We start from the raw sequence: 17,512 nt of genomic DNA, 5'->3' as shown, positions 1-17,512 counted from the left end.
CCAGATATTTCCAGGTAGAGACAGGCAGCAAGATGGAGATAGTGCAGAGTGTGACAATGAGACACAGACATCATGTGTTACTGTAGGAGGTGCTTACATAGACAGGCTGAGACACATGGAGACAGGTGACAGAAGCCTGAAGATGGGGGTGGGGGGGGTGGGGGGTGGGGGGGTGGGGGGGTGGGGGGGGGTGGGGGGCAGTGTGAGAGAGGGTGGGTGGAGGCCTTGGGGTCTTGTGCAGCAGCCAGGGCCCAGGAGGGATGTGGGTGGAGGAAGCTGCATCAGCTGGGGCTGGCAGGCTGCAGGACTAGATAAGGCTGCTTGCCAAAGGAAGGCAGGGAAGGAAAGCCTGGGAGGCTGCCCTAGCCCAGAGAACAATGGGGACTTGACTTCAGCAGGTCATTAAAAAGACAATGAGTACAAAGAGCAGCAGAGGCTTCCCCAGGGAGAGCAAAGAAGTGGGATTATTGAAGGCCTGTCCCCATACTCCCACAAGTTCAGTGTACCACAGGAACAACCCTGGCCTGGGGTTCAAGGCCCGCCCCCCCCCCTTTTTTCTATGTCCCTCCCTCTACCTGGAAGATCAGTAGTGATTACCCTTTATGGGAATGGATAAACACAGTGTATCCGTGTGCCTTGAGCCAGGGTGGTAGGTTTTAGCTAGAATGGAGCTTCTATGCATAAGAGGCAGTACAGAAAGTAAGCCTTGTCACACAGTGTCACTCACATAAACCAGAATGTCACACATAGCAACTCTTCCTAAAACAACTGCTGAGGCTCTTTTTCTTTTGAAGGGGCATTAGAAAATTTAAAAGCAGAGTGGGTTGTGAAGGATACTTACTAAATTATAATGGTGATTGCCCTATATGGATACACATATGATATGTAGATATTTGTGTATACATATACATGCTGTGAAGACAGGAATGCTTGTTACTGTTTATTCTGGGCATTGTTTTCTTGTTTTAGTTTATTTATCTGTTTATTTTTTTAATGGGTGTTCTGGCTGCATGTGTGCCTGTGTATCATGTGTGAGCAGGGCCCATGGAGGCCAGAAGAGGGCATCAGATCCCCTAGGACTACTGAATTTACAGAGGGCTGAAAGCCTCGGTGTGAGTGCTGGGAACTGAACCTAGGTCACCTGGCAGAGCAGCCAGTGAGTGCCCTTAATGGCTGAGCCATGCGTCTCTCCAGCTGCAGTTTTGTGTTGTGTTGTCTTAGTTTTTGAGTCAGGGTCTCACTTAGTTTTTAAGATAGGGTTTCTCTTTGTAACCCTGGCTACCTTGGGACTTGTTCTGTAGACCAGGCTGGCCCTGAACTCACAGAGATCTGCCTGCCTCTGCCTCCTGAGTGCTGGGATAAAAAGTGTGCACCACCCTGCCTGGTGCCAAGGAATTCCGTCTGTTTGCTTTGAGATGAGCCCTCTGTAGTCCAGCACTCTCCATCTTTATCTTTTCCCATCCATCTTTTTATGTTTTGTTTATTCATTTGTTTGTGAGTGTGTGCGCATGTCATGTGCACATGTGGAAGTCAGAAGTCAGCCTCTGGAAACTGATCCTTTCCTTTCACCATGCGGGTCTTGGGAATGGAGCGCAGGTTGTCAGACTGGCAGCGGCCATGTGCTGAGCCATCACCCTTTCCATCAACCTAGACTTCAAAAAATTTTTTTCAGGAAGGGAAAAGGGGGGAGAGAGAGAGGAGAGAGGAGAAGAGGGGGAGAGGAGGAGAGGGGAGAGGGGGTGAAGGGAGAGGGGGAGAGAGAGAGAGAGAGATTGATTTCATAGCTCTCCTTTAAGTCTAACCTAAATGTCTCCACATGCAGGAAATCCTCATTCCCATGATCCCCTGTGGTCTCCCCTTACTTTGCAGCTTTGAGGGCTTTAACAACTTTCCCCTTGTGTCTCACCCTAAGGTAGCCTCTTGGGAGCAGGGTCTTGTGCATAGCCAGCCTAGGGGCTTTGTCCAGAGGTGTCTGAGCTGGAACTTCATCCTCCTATGACATTACCAGCAAGGTTCTCATCACATCTCAGGTCCAACACAACCAACTGGGGGTTGGAATGTGGGGGCATAGACTCACGAAGTCTCCACAGCTCCTGGAATGGGAGTGAGGTCAGGACAGCTGCTGTAAAGACATTGGGAGGAAAGAGAAGGCACTGGGCACCATGTCCAAGGTACTGTACCATTGTATTTTAGCTAGTTGATTGTAGCAACATTGCTAACAAGACCTACAGCTTTGGTGTAAACAGTTGGTTCCCTCCCACCTGTCTGTTTCCAGTGACCACTCAGAGGCTTAATAAATATTTGCTCTGCTGATAGCTCAGGCTTGTTACTAGCTAACTCTTATGTGGCAGACCAGCCCCCACATTTATTCACCCCAGGGACTTTTGAGGAATGAGGGATAAGAGACTTAGTTAGAAATAGAGTGGAGAGAAACAGAGAAAATGCAGGATAGACTCGAGTGGGCTTGGATTCTTACCCATCGGCCCAGAACTTTTTTCCTGAGAGCTATTTATAACAATGCCAAGGGGTAGAGCAAAAGACCTCCCCCTTGCTAGATACAGCCAAGTGTAGACCCTTACAAACACCTGATACTCAGGCCTGTGGTCCAATCAACCTCTTATGCAGTCCTGCTGGGTAAAGCCACTAGAAAAACTAGTTGGCTACAACACATTTACACTTAAATTAACCCACATTTCTGTTCATGCTTTGCCACATGGTGGTACCCTGTTAGCATGGCACGTTCATCTCCTGCTCCCTCTGTGTCTGGCTGGTGACTCCTGACTCTGAGTACCTTCTCCTTCCCATCATCTTAGTTTGGTCACCCTGTCTATACTTCCTACTTGGCTACTGGCCAATCAGCATTTTATTAAACCAATTTGAGTTTTATTGAAACAAGTTGAGTGACAAATCTTTACAGTGTACAAGAGGAGTATTCCGTAGCACTTTGGGGTCCATTGAAAGGGCTTGGTGAATAAAAGCATGTACCACCAAGCCTGGAGACTGAGTTCCATTGCCTGTACCACCTGGTAGAAGGAGAGTACTGCTTCTTGGAAGTTGTCCCCTTACTTCTACATGTGTGCTATGGCATGCATAAACTCACACATGTACACACACATTTAAAATGTTTCTTAAGACCTGCAGTCTTGCTGGCTGGTGGTGGCACATGACTTTAATCCCAGCATTTGGGAGGCAGAAAAAGGCAGATTCTGTGAGTTTGAGGCCAGCCTGGTCTACAGAGTAATTTCCAGGATAGCCAGGGTTACACAGAGAAAACTTGTCTCAAAAAAGACAAAACAAACAAACAAATAACAGCAAAAGACCTACAGTCTTCAAACTTCAAATTCTATCAGCTCCCAGGGAATCCCAGTTGCTGATAAAGTGGGGCAACTGTGGAGGAGGGGAAAGAAGAAATGAGTCCTACCTCCCCTCCCTACTTCCACCCCTAGGCACCTACCATTTACAGAGAGAGCATGCCGGCCAAAAGCTAGCAAGGCAAGACAGAAAGGCTGGCAGCCTCATAGGAAGCCATAGCTGGAAGTAACTCCTGGGAACTGGGACTCAAGGATGACTTGTGTGAGGGTGGGTCTAGGAACTGGCCACTTAAGATAACTCTCACTCCTTCTAGGACCTCTCCTGGTGTACAGTGACAGTGAGCCATAGGTGTGTGTGTGTGTGTGTGTGTGTGTGTGTGTTCGTTCACATATGGGTGAAGTGCCCATCAAAAGCAAAAGAGAGTAGCAGAGCTGGGACTTGGGCACTCACTGGTGAAGTCTCGTCTCAGCCTGTCAGACACCACATTGGGATTTTTTTTTTTTTAAAGATTTATTTATTTATTATGCATATAGTGTTCTGTCTGCATGTTTGCCTGCAAACCAGAAGAGGGCGCCAGATTTCACTATGGATGGTTGTTAGCCACCATGTGGTTGCTGGGAATTGAACTCAGGACCTCTGGAAGAGCAGCCAGGGCTCTTAACTGCTGAGCCATCTCTCCAGCCCCACATTGGGATTTTTAAGGCACTGAGTTCAGAGGTGTTTTTGTGTCTTCATGAGACATTACAATCACAGGGGTTGGGAAATGGAAAGAGCCCAAAGGCCATCACTTAGACTCCCTGTTTTCATCAAAGTTAAGGCTTGAAGTATGCAAGTGACTCACAAAGACCTTTGATGTCACCAATTCCCTGCTTGGGGTTAAAAAAAAAAGTAGTTGGATTGTAATGTCTCTTGGATTCTCAGAACCAATTGATTCCAACTTAGAACCACCTTAATAATAGGCAACTTGGTGTCCATAAATTAGGATGAGGAGAAGAGTAGTTTCCCACACAGAATGCTGAACTGTGGGTGGCTGCAACTGGCCCCTGCCTCTGGCCTGCTTTCTTTCTCTCCGCTCCTTCCCTTATCATCTGATCAACCCTCTTGGGACAGCCTTTGCGTGGGGTGGCCCTCCTCAGAGCCTCCAGGGACTCTCCATGGCCAACTGGACCCATCTCCATTCCTGCAGCACCTAAGTAAGTGCCCTAATCTTTCTCTATTCGACCAGCTCTTCAAAATGCAAACATGCCCCTCCCGGTAGAGATTCTGCTGCTCCCAGGCGAAAGAAATCCAGCTCCAAGGTCTTAACAGGAAGGACAGGTAAACAGGCTGCTCTTCAGTCCAGTTGGGTCCCCCTTGCTCTGTCCACCCACTCCTTCAGAGACTGCACGTTCTGGGTAGAAGGAACTTAAGTGACCACAGCTGCATGGAGTAGTCATCAGTGATTCCGCTAGATGAGTTAGTGGAGGCAGGAAGACAGAGAATAAAGAGAAAATTCCAGAGATTAACACACAAAGGCACGGGGAAGAGGCTGGGAGCGGTAGTTACCTGAGCATCACCGGCCCAGAGCAGACCTCCTAGTGGCCTGAATTGGGAGTGGCGGGTCCTGTGGGTCACTGAGGACCTGCCTTGCTGCTCTCCTTTCTTGCCTCCTTGGAACCAGACCACGGAGGGGGAAAGATGTACCAGCAGCTCCCACCGTATCTCCCCTCTCATCTCCATCCCCTCCAGCTCCTCTCCTGTGGCCATCCATGTGTTTCTGTACAGTTCATTGTAAAGGGGCGTCAGAACCCGGGAATCCCACCCAGTACATCATCTCCAGACTCAGGTCCCAGCCTGATACCTCTGTCCCCACCCCATGACCAATCTGATTGTGTTGTAGTCTTTAATTCTCCTTCTGCTTCGACTATGAGAGGGCTTCTTAACCTTCTTAACCAGCACAGCCTGCTTAGTGCCAGAAACGAAGCCTCACACACTGTCCGAATGGCAAGGATCTGCTGAATGAACAAACGGTTTTAACGCTGGATGGGGTGGGTTTTTTCATTCACCAGACGCTTCAGCGTCTTGTCCATGCTTGGTAAGTATCCTTGGAGGCGGCTTCCACGGGTTCCAGAGATGAACCAGTCACTACACGGTTGCTGACCTCATAGTCTGATGGAAGAGACCAACATTCACCAAGTAGTCATAAGACAATGCCAAGTGCAGGAAGACAAAGCCTGGAGCTAGAGAAGAGAGGGATTTTGTCAGGGAACACCTTTCTGAGGTGGGGTCTCATGGGATGAGTCCAGGCTTCTGAGAGACACCACTCTCCCCTGCGTGGGGTTGATTGGACCAAGGAGCAGCCAGGTGTGGCAGACCCAGATTCTCCAGCCTTTCCTGTTGGAGCAAAGACTGAGGAGGGGGTCTCTGTGCTGTGGGTGCGAGGCGGTGTGGCAGCCTCAAGCTGATCTTCGCAACAGCTGTGATTGGGTTCTTTCTGCATGGCGAGAGGCAGTTGCTTTGTGCACCCAGGCCTCAGCTGATTGTGGCCAAGCACTTGGCACCCACAGACCACGACCGCCAGGGTTTACCACGCACCCCCAGAGCCCGGGCGGGCCGTGTGCAGCGCGCCAGCCCAATCTCGCCTCCTATATTCAGAGTTGATTAGACGCTATTTCTGCCTGGATTTTTCAGAAGGCTCAAGAGCTTTTTTAATCACTACAGTGGCTCATTACGCTTTTGCAGTGACACTCATGTCCTTCAGTTCTCTTCTCAGATTAGATTCTATAGTCAGATGAATATTGGATGATTTCATTACATACAAATGCAATCAACAGTTTTGCATAAATTTCTTCTCTTTTCTTGAGTTTCAATTGACCCCAGCACCCATGGTTGCAGGCGCGATCCACATGCAAATGAGCTGGGTTTGCAGCGGAGGGGAGGGGCTGAGAGAGGCGGGCACTAGCTCTAGCCCAGGGAGGCAGTAGTCTTGATTGCTCAGGCTTTGGGAGAGGGGCTTCGAGGAGCAGGAGGGTGAGGGGAGCTTGTAGCTAACCTTATGCTGCCCCAGGGCTCCCAGTATGCACGAAGTTCTCCAAATGACCTCAGGCACAGACATGCTCGGAGTGGAGACTCTCTGCCTGGGCCCAAAATGGACAGTGGAGCGCCTGACCACCTGGGCTCATGGTGGGATGCTAGAGGTGATTTGGTGGGGCTCTTTAACAACAAGAGTTTATTGTCAACAACTAGCTGGTGGGTTGCACCGTGTATTCCTGCGAGGTGATGGTTCTGACCAGATGAGAGCCCACGGTGCTGTGGTTATTATAGCATCATTATTGCTGTGGGCAGCTTATGCTGTGGTTCTGAGAGTAATCAGCAAATGGGAAAGCCAGCCTAAGGCGGTTGGCAGAGTTTAGAAACTGTCTCAGAGTTGTTCTCAGTGTCTCTTTTGTGATAGAGGGAGAGAATATTCTAAGAGTCGGGCCACGAGAGGCTTGTCGACTTCTGCTTGCTCCTCCTAGTGCTGAGCAGCCCCCCACTGCAGAATTCCTTTCTGGCTCACAGAGTTCCTTGATGAGAGAGAAGTCAGGGGTTTTCTGAGCTCCCTAAAGCACCTGTCTGTCTACACCTTGCGCTGGCCTCTGGGTCCCTAAACACACCTCTGCTTGCTCAGCCCATGTTAGCTCTGAGGATAGCAGGTAGCAAGCAGGTGGTGGGAACCAGAATCACCTTCCCTAGAGCTGAACAGAGTCTCCAAGGCTGACTTCAGCCTCTCATCAATGTTTGCCTTCAGATGCTCCATAGGTCCTAGTCCTGGCTGAAATCAACATCAGGGTAGAAGCTGCGGGAGAGGAGATGAAAGAGGACCCAGCCGTGCACCTTATGCTGCCCCAGAGACAGCATCAAAGCTAAGGATGGCCAGGACACAGGTCTGCATGTCCCACCACACTTCCTTCTGACTTTTCAGAAAAACTCTACTCTGAATGGAAGATGTGGCACTGAACACAGAGTATCTGAGACCTAGAGATGGATGTCACCTGTCTTCCTCTTGGACAATGGAACCCTGAAGTAGACAGTGACAGCCAGCCATGGAGTGTGGGTGGGTCCTTTCTGTGTTGCACACCCTGCCTCAGGCCCTTCCTATCCCTTCCCTAGACTGGGCATGTGGATACCTAGTTAAGCCAGTGGAACCACTGAAGCCCTCAGAGAGCAAGACGTAGTACTGGAATCGAAGCCAGAATCTTCTGGTGTGGTCTGGAGTTTCCCTCCCTGTTCTGGCTGCAACCAGGGACCATTCCGATCTCCAGTTCCACCTCCGTCTACCAGTACAGTCTGCCTTCTGCTTTCCGGGGCCTCTTGGCTCCCAGCATTCATCCGTGCACATTTTCCTGCTGGTTCTTTCTAGATCTATTTAGCCTGGTCCCTTTGCTCTTAGTGGTTGCCAGAGTTAGTGTCTGAATGGAAGGTGCTGGTCTGAGACCCCAGGGCAGCTCCAGATAGAACTCTGACTCCCAGAGAGAGAGAGCAGGGCAGGGTGTTTTCCAACATCTCCATAATCTTCCTACAGTGGCCTTCCCTGGCCATCTATCCTCAGCTGCCAGGCAAGGACAGCAAGGCGGCAACCATCAGAAATAGGACACAGATAATCAAGAGTCTGAGACCCAGGAAGAGATATGTAAACACTCAAGCTATCAAGGATTCATCGGATATATGATCAGATTGGCCATTATCCTGACATGAATGAACCAGTTGGGACACATAAAGGGGACAGAGCTATGGCTGACTGCTCTCCTGTCTGAAAGATGGGGCTGGGAGAGCTCAAGGCCCTCACCACTCAGCACTCAGACTAGGATGGTCTTGTCTCTCCACCTTCAGACCTGAGCACCTTCACCAGCCTCCTCTCCTTCATACATAATCCAGTACCAGCACTGGGGGCTCCCCCAAACCTCCTCCCCATGCCCCTTTCTGATTTTTTTGTTTGTTTGTTTTGTTTTTCAAGACAGGGTTTCTCTGTAGCTTTGGAGCCTGTCCTGGACTAGCTCTGAGACCAGGCTTGCCTCGAACTCACAGAGATCCACCTGCCTCTACCTCCCGAGTGCTGGGATTACAGGTGTGCATCATCATCACCCGGCTCCCTTTCTGATCTTGAACTGTGGTACACATAGGCACCTTCACAACTAACCCTGTGGCAGCCTGACAAGGAGGGACCCTGTCTGCACTGTGTAGCTAGTGGTCTGGCACGGGCCAGCAACTTCTCTGAGCCCATGTCTTCCTCTGTAAGGTGCAAACATTGTCCTTCCTTGCCTGGCCATCATAGGGTTAGCTGAGAAGGTACCTAGTCCCTACCTGAGCACAAAGCAGGCATTTAGTAAAGCAATTGCTAGGAACAAGTGATGGAGTCAGTAGCCAGTTGCAGAATTTAAGAGTGTAGACCTGGGCATGGAGAGGGGTTGGTATCAGCAGCGGCATGAGAGAGAGTAGATGAAGGAAACCCTGAGACAGGGGCATGAATGCCTAGTGCAGCTGCAGCCAGGGATCCCAAGAAGTCAGGAGATGGCACAGGGCTCCACTGTGCAGTCTGGAGAGTTGGCTGGAGGGCTTGGCTTGACTGTGTTAAGTTGGGCACTCTCTGTGTTGGGGAAAGGAATGACCAAGGACCTCACTGAGTGTGGGCAGTGCTCCAAGCAGTCACCCCAGATAGAGGCCCCTTAGCTCCACCTTCACAAGGGCAAACTGGGGCCCAGAGGAAGGGGGGACCCGTCAAGACACTATCTTCCAAAGATGGGATCCTGCATCTCTGGGGAGGAGGAGCTGTGTGTGCACAGTGCCTCAGAAACACTTTCTTGAGTGAGGGGAGCCACAGGCTCTGGATGTATAGACCTGGAGCCTGGCTCCAATGAATGAGGGAGGACTGGGAGAGAGGGAGACCGGTGGGCTGTCACTAGGACCTGAGGACAGTGGCTGTGCTGCCTGGTGACCTGACGCTGGGGCTTTTGACCTGTATTTAAGGAAGTCTATTTTTTCTCTCCATTTGGTGCAGTAAATGCCTCCATCTTGCTCTTCCCCCAGAAAAGTTCTAGTGACATCACACTGGGCCCACCTCAGCTCTCCTGCCCTCTTGCTATAGGACTTTGACCAAGTAGCTCACATCACCTTCTGAGCCCTGTGTTCTTCAGCTGTGAGGTGGGGCTGGTGGTGCCCACAAGCACAGGGCTAGGTGAAGATCAGAGGATCCACACTCCTGGGCCAGGCCCAGAGCCCATTTCAGGATATCAAAAGCCAAAAACTGCTGCTTCTGCTCCTGTGTGTACCCTGGAGGGAGCATTGAACCAAGCCTGTGATGGCTCCTCAGCTGTAGACTAAGGATTGCCCATCTACAGTGCCTGCCCTACAATCAGAGAATCCAGGTGGTTTTGAGCCCTTTAGCTTAAATAGTCTAGTAGAGGGCTGGGATGTGGCTCACTTGGTAGAGTGCTTGCATAGCATATATGAAGCCCTGGGTTCAATTCCCAGCACTAATAAAACTAGGCACAGTGGTCTGCGTCTGTAATTCCCAACACTTGGGAGGGGGAGGGAGAAGACTAGAGGCCCAAGGTCATTCTTGGCTACACAGCAAGTTCCAGGCCAGTCTGTGCTACATGATATCTTGCTTTTCAGCCAGTCAGCCAGCCAGTGAGTCAAATAGAACCCGCTCTCGTGCCCTCTAGGGCCCAGACAGATCTCCTGAGCAAGCTCACTCATGTCTTTGACAAAACATGAGGTACACCAGGTTACTCGAGAAAATATCCAAGCAGCTCCCCTCATTCCAGGTCAGTTTGAACATCAGACTCATGAAGGCCACCGAGGCTCCTGAATGTCAATGCTGTGGAGAAAATGGGCTCATGGGGCTGATGTGAGGGAAAGCAGGGTGTTTGGACCCAGGTCTGGCACACAGCGAGTGAGTCCGTCCCTTGTCCAAGACTCCCATGGCTCTGCCGTCCACAGGATAAAGTGCTGCCAGGCCCGGGCTCCTGTCTCAGCTGTCACTTTGTTCTGGCACCTTATTATTCTTGCTCTTTTCAGTCCCTTTCACACACAGGGTCTTTTTTTCTGCAGACTTTCACAGTGTCTGGGTCTCTCTATCCCATTCCCTCTGACTCTACATTACTCTGTAGGGTGGATGGTTCTACCCTAATACATAGCAAAGGCTGTCAAAGACCACAGGCCTCCCCTCCAGATGGATCTCCTAGAGGGCAGTCGCCCTGTCTGTAGTCTCTCCTGACACACAGCTGGTATGTAATGGATGGATTCCCTCGTCCAGCAAAGATGTTTCAACTCAGGAACTGAGTGTATGCTTCTTCAATGAGTAAACCAAACAGCTTTGGAAGAAGGATTCCCCATAGAGACCCCTATGCACCCAGAGAAGATTCCTGAGATGCCTTTCTTTCCCTCCCTGAATTCTTCAAGTGAGTTTTAAAAAGGGGACCATGTTTACACCGAGCCTCCAGGACTGGTGCAGTGGTGTCAGTATGTCGGGCAGAATCCACTAGTCCAGGTTTGGTTGAGGCCTTTGGGATCTGGGGGTCTGGAGTGGGGCAAAGGAGGCCTTGGGGCTCTGGAGCAATTGCTATAAAGTAAACTCCATAATCAGGTAAATGCACGCATGCAAAGGATGGTTCCCGCGCAGCTGTGGGCGTCCTCCGGCCAGCCGGAGGGGACCTGCCTAATCTCAGTGTAATGAAAATGTGGGTCTAATTACCACAGCAGGCCAGGGCCAGGCTGAGATTGGAGCGGGGAGTCTGTCTTGGCAGCGGAATTAGAACATTTAAACTGTCAGGCTGAATCTGGGAGAGGCCTGATTACCTGGACTGTGAAGACGCTGCTTTGGTTTTGTGTCGACTATAATTTCCTGGTCATTAGGCGTGAAGCCAGTGGCCACCTTCTTTCTCCTGCAATGGGGGTCCAGGCCCTGCTTTTCTGACCCCCTTTTCCATGCCAGATCTGCCCAGAAGAACTGGCTTGAGCATCAGTAAGGACAGGGAACTGGCACACAAATCACCATGCTGGCTGTGCATGCTGTCTGCCCTGGGTTATGGATGTGTTAAGGAATGTGTACACTAGTAGGATATGGATGACACAGTGCAGAAGATGCGTATGGCATTTGAGCTATACACACACTGTACGCGGGATGCATGCGGTGCAGGTGTAAGTGACACAGAAGTTTTCTGTGTGGACTGTGTGCATCTGATCCATCTATTTGGCACATGGAGGGGCGTCACGTACTTGTGCAGTATACTCATGCCGATTGAATATCAGATATGGTACATATGTGAGTCATGTGTACACAGGTTTTATGAGGTATATGTTCACAGTGGCATGTGCTGGGCTTTAAATGCCATGAAGGCATGAATCAAATCCTTCAAATCCAGTGGGGTGCCTGGAAGTGTGAGGTATACAGCAGGTGAATGAGTTCATATGGAAGGCACCTGAGAGCCGTGTGATGCATGTCTGCACATCTCAAAGCTGTGAGCATAGATGGCCTGGACTGTGTGTGTGAGAGACTGTGTGTGTGTGTGTGACAGTGTGTGTATGTGTGTGTGTGAGAGAGAGACTGTGTATGAGAGTGTGTGTGTGTGTGTGTGTGAGAGTGTGTGAGAAAGAGACAGTGTGTGTGCATGTATGAGTGTGGTGTGTATATGAGAGAGTGTGTGTGCATGTATGAGTGTGGTGTGAGTGTGTGTGTGTGTGTGTGTGTGTGTGTGTGCGCGCATGTGTGTGACTGGGTATGTGTGGTGTGTGTGTGTGTCACTGTGTGTGAGTGTGTGCATGTGGTGATGTGTGCTCTCCTACTGTGTCATCGGGGTCATGAACTGTGCAGACTGCCTGGAAAACTTCAGAAACCTGACCTGTGGTGATGCGGATTTGGGATCAAGGCCCACCTCTGCCACTGACTGGTTGTGGGGCATGGGTGCATTTTTTGCTTTTACTGTTTCTGACTAAAACACTTGTAGAAGTAACTTAGCAGAAGAAGGGTTGGGGCCAGTGAGGTGGCTCAGTGCTGGCTGCCAAGGTCTATGACCTAGGTCTGATCCCTGGAACCAGCACAGTGGGGAGTCAGAACTGACCCCCCCGTGGGGCTGGCCTCTGGTCTCCATACACATGTAGCATGCCCTCCCCAATACACTCATATACAGAGATAAATCAATGTAAAAAAGTACCAGTTTCCTCATATTTGCCTTTTATCATTTTACATTATTTTATCTCGTGATTTGGAGGAGCCACCAGCCACATCAGAAGGCACGTAGCCTGAGCAGCTGCTCACATGATCTCCACGTCAGGAGGCAGAGAGCAACACTGCTGCTGCTCTGTCCCGTGTGCCAGCCGTGGGTGGTGCTGTCTACATTTAACCTACCTCAATTAACGCAACCTACTAGCGCCCAGAGATTGGTCTCCATGGTGATTCTAGACAGCGTCAAGCTGACAGTCAACCTCTCTGAGCCTGAGTCTCACTTGGTGAACATGCAGAGACGTCTGGTGCTGTGCTGTGTGCTCACTGCATTTAACAGATGGGGATGCGGAAGCCCTGATCTGGCTAGGTAACAGCGCAGCGGCAAACTCAGGCAGTCTGACTGCAGCACGATTGCTGCACCTGTGGTGCAGAGGCCAGGACTGACTGACAATCCACTGAGCTCCTGGTTCACCACGCAGCCAGAATACAGTAAATGTCATCGGCACATGATATGTGTACATGGGGTGTATCAAATAACTTTGAGAATGTGTGAAAAATAGGCAGAAAGCTCATCTATGCTCGACACAGAAGTGTGTATTAATTACATTTTCAAAGGGCTTATGATCCATACATGCACATACATTTCATAGGAAGACCACAAGACATACAAATCCATGTAGAATGATGTCTCCAGATGTCTGACATGGCAAATACATACTAGACATCTATGAACCTACACACCATAATGACAGTCACCCAAGGAGCAGGCATGGTCCTGGCCCATATACAGTCAGAGCATCGTTGCCACGTGTCACCTTGAAGCTAAATTGTTAATAACCACTGTGTTTAAGACAGCTCCGTCTCCATGCCAGTCCCCTCCTTACTGTGTTCTATGAAACACAATGTAACTTTAATGTGAGGCATCGTTCATTTTGAGAGTGTTGTGTATGTTTTATGGTGCAATGGGGTGTGTCCATGCAGTTGTGCAGAGGCCAGAGGGGAACACGTTCGGTGACCTGCCTGTCTTTTCTCCAACACAGGTTGCAGAGGCCAGGACACCTAGATGGCACTACGTAGATGCTGGGGATTCGAACTAAAGACCTCACGCTTGCACAGTGACTGACAGCCCATGGCTTGCGTTCTTTCTTACTAGCTCCCTAGAGTAGGAGCCTCAGTTCCCAGTGTCCAGCTTGGGCCTGGCTTGCTTCAGAGGCCGGAGCTGCGTTTGCTGAAGCAGCAGGGCTGGGGCTCTGGTGTTGCACAGACAGACCTCTTTCTGTGCCAGGCACACTGCCGACGCTGCTGTGCAAGCTCACGTGATGGGCGCATCACAGCAGCCGGCCCCGGGTCACTCCTGCGCGCTGCCTGCGGGCGGCAGAGCCTCCTCCCTGCGGTCTCCCGGGGCGTGACCTCGTGTACCTGCGCGGGGGACCCGGGCCCTGCGCGCTTCCCGGCGGCCACAGGGCGGGCAGGAAGCGGCGCATTGTTCCCTGGCAGAGGCCAGAGAGGAGTTCCCGGCCGCAAACAGAAGAGGTGAAAGCGGAGCCCGCTGTGCCCTACGCTCCGCTGACCCCAGCATCCTCTCTGCCCTAAGCCCGGGGTTCTAGGTTCAAATCCCTGCTTGCAGTCTCCCCTAATATTCCCCTGAGATGCCCTTAACTCCAGTCACCGGTTGCAAGCTCCCTCCAGCCCACTCGCTCCTCGGCTAACCCTCCAAGTGGAGTTTTAGCTCCGTGCAAAAGAGGTTTCCCACATTGGAGCCTAAAAGACCCTTGTCTGGTCAGGATTTTGCCTGTGAGCACTGTGATGGATGGGGAAACTGAGGCCTGGGAGAAGACAATACTGGCTTAAGGTCGCCAGTTACAAAGTCTTGCTAGCTCGGCAGTTTGACAGTCTCATGGGCCTTCTCTGTGTGCGTGCCCTGGACAGCCACCTTTGTGGTTGTAGGTTGTAGTTGATCGAATTAACACTAGCCCGCTGAGAGTGAGCCAGCTGCACACTGCGACTCACTGAATCCCCATACCTTCTGTAGTTAGGCAGGGAGAATCAGAGGCTCAGAGAGGTCGAGTGAACGGCCTCGGTCACACAGCAGAACGGTTGTGAACCAAGACTCTGACCTCCACCCACAGTTGGACCCGGGCCTCTCTACTGGATACATCCATCCTCCTGCCTATTGAAATGTTGGGGACCGGTCCTGAAGTGCCTTGGCTGGCTGGGCCTAGAGATTCTGATTATGGAGGAACTGCCTCCTCTCCACCCCTGCCCCCCAACCGGGAACCCTACACCGGGGTAATTGAGATCAGATGCGTCTGTGACCCAAGGAATGCTCCCGGGAACCTGGAAGCATTTATTGTTTGCAAGGGAATCCAGGTCTCCATCCCTCCCCCTCTCTCACTGCCCCCTCCCCAGGCGGAGCCTTGGGTACTGCCTGAGGTTAGAGCTGGGTCTTGATGAATAGGGCTGCTGAAAGCGGTCCAGGCTTCCGGCTTCCTGGGGATACGGTTACAGGGGGCCAGACTTCCTGCCCCTCTGGCAGCCTCTCTTTCCAGAGTGGATCTGCAGGCTCTCCGGGTTGGAGCTGAGCAGCTGGCCCAGGTTCAGTCAGAGGGGCTCAAATGTCACCTCCTCAGGGAGGCCCTCCCTGACCACCCCCTAGGAACCAGCCCACCTACGGGCAGTCCCTTCTTCAGCTCTGATGGTTGTGTTTACCTTGAGGGCAGGCAGGGGCTTTGCTTTGCTCACAATCAAAGTCCTAGTGCTGTGCCCACACATTGTAGGTGCTCAGCAAATACCAACTAAATGGTGGAGCCTCTGCCAGAGGGGCTGTCTTTGATCTCTGACAGTGGAACATGACCTTCAATCTCTACCTCTGACCTCCAGACCCCAGGTCAGCACAACTTCACCCTTTTTTGGCCCTAAACTCTGGTTTCTGTGGCTTCCTGGTCTGCCAGCAGTCCTGTCTCTGACTCACAAGTATGGTTGTCGCCGCCTTGTCTTTCCCCTGTGTGACTCTGGGCAAGCCACTTGCTTTTCCTGAGCCAAAAGGGTTCTTCTTCAAACAAGAGCCCAAGTGAGAAGCCTAGGATATGTATGTACTGGCAAAGGGCAGGAGGTGGGACAGGGCCTGGTGGCCTTTCCTGTGTTCCCTCCTGGTGCCCCCAGACACCCCTGCAAATACCTTGCTTTGAACATTTGAAAATCCACTTCCCTGATATTTTTTTCAAAATAATTTTTATGCCTCTTGAACCCACAGTGTGTGTGTGTGTGTGTGTGTGTGTGTGTGTGTGTGTGTGTGTCAGGCAAAGCACCTTTGCCTGCTGATCCATCTTGCCAGCCCCAGTATTTCTCAATATTGTTTTGGGCCATGTTGCTGCAGGACCTTTTCTTAGTGTCTGACTGCTGTGTGTCCATCCATTACTTCCTTCCTGCACCAACACGAATGGGCTCCAGTATGGGCTCCAGTATGGGCTGACCTTGATGTTAATCCCTCACCTCTAACTTCTCTTCTTCTGTTAGCAGCCTGGCATAGTTGCAGGGGCACAGGCAGGGAGCCTGCTGGTAGGGCACCTTGCATGACTGTGGGGGAGTCCCTTTTGAGAGCACAGAGCTCTGCTGGCTACAGTTCCATTAGCAGAAAGGGCCCTTGAGCAAAGAAGGGACAGTCTTTCTGGCTAACATCCCTGGATGCATGTTGTCTGGAATTCAACACCCACCCCCATGTCTTCCTCATTGCTAATTCCAGGGACTGGAACTGTGCTCCATAGATAGTAAATGCTTAGTGGCAGCCAGGGCGGCTTCCTGCACGTGACCTGTGGTGAGTTTAACTGTCCTCTGACACCATCGCGGCATTGACAGTGATCCCTGCGCAGAAGCTGCGCATTCTCTTTGCTCTGGTCTCTGTGAACTCTCACCTGCCTTCCATGTGGGTGAGGCTGGCCATGCTACCAGGCAGTCAAGCATAGTCCCTCACCCTGGGCACACTCAGGATCTGCTTGTTCCAAGTGCTCGGTCTCTGCTGGAGGGCCAAGGTGACAGTGACAGTGTGTGGAGGGAGCCTCTTTCCTCAGAGGCTTGGGGGAGCTTTACCGAGGAAGCTCGAGGGGGGGGGGGTGGGGGAAGGGAGTTCCCATGGTAACACTAAGGGTGTGTACAGGTGGCCGGGTGGAGATGGGGTGAGTGGGCAAGAGCTAGGAGTGAGGGGTCTCAATGGCAGGTGAGGGGTTCTCAGGCTGCTCAAGAGGATTCCCCGACTTCACTCCAACAATAGCAGGCCAACGTAAATCTGACCTCACTTTTACAATGTGGCTAGAGTTGGGGTATTGGAACTTTGTTTAAAACAAAAATGCCTCAAAATCTGTGTCCAGACCACAGCTCTTGGGGGTGAAAATGTAAATTCCCTAAGGAGTCTCACAGAGTAGGACACCTGCTGTGGCTAGGCAGCTTTCTCCACTGGGCCCTTTGGACCCTGTGCCTCCTGAGGGGCCCTGGCGGAGGCCCCATCCTGGTTCCGTTGTGGTCCGCTGGGCAGACAGACCCCTAGTGTGGCCCCTAGAAAACCTTTCTTCAGTGTGCCTTGCCCGAGCAGACCTGAAAAAGATGGCCTATGCTGCCATCTGGTGGTCACTCCGGAGCACTGTCCTGTGCAGGGGACGCGCGTCCTGTGTGCGTCCAGCCCTTAGCGACTCCAGAGACCTTTACTGCGGTACGATCCTGTCACGTGGTTTGCTTTCTCTATTTCCTAAGCCTGGAGACCCTGCACCCTGGCTGTCTATGCAGCAGCCTGGAGTTCAGTCTTGGTTCCTTCCTCTCCATGCATCTCAAATCCAGTGGTAAATGTAAAAGAAACTCAGTATCTTTTCTATCCTAAGATTAAACAAGACACATTCCACTTTGAAAAATTGTAAAGAAGCTGCTTGGCAGAAACTTAAATTCCTCCAAGGTCAGCACTTCTTTTCTCAGTTTGAATTTTTGTTTGTTATTGTGTGTGTTGCCGGTGCCCAGAGAGGACAAAAGAGG

General features: G+C 51.3%; 1 protein-coding gene across 2 annotated transcripts in view; it reads left to right on the top strand.

Annotated features, from left to right (window-relative positions):
- Mrrf (mitochondrial ribosome recycling factor) overlaps positions 1-13,615 on the top strand; it is a 75,469-nt gene extending 61,854 nt beyond the window's left edge. For both annotated transcript variants that reach the window (XM_036183603.1, XM_036183601.1), the window contains exon 8: positions 13,537-13,615. The gene's annotated coding sequence lies outside the window, so the exon portion shown is untranslated. The remainder of the gene's footprint in view (positions 1-13,536) is intronic.
- Positions 13,616-17,512: the final 3,897 nt, after the last annotated feature.

The sequence above is a fragment of the Onychomys torridus genome, chromosome 4 (assembly GCF_903995425.1).
Source record: "Onychomys torridus chromosome 4, mOncTor1.1, whole genome shotgun sequence".
Taxonomy (NCBI): Eukaryota; Metazoa; Chordata; class Mammalia; order Rodentia; family Cricetidae; genus Onychomys; species Onychomys torridus.
This window is presented reverse-complemented; position numbering and strand designations above follow the sequence as displayed.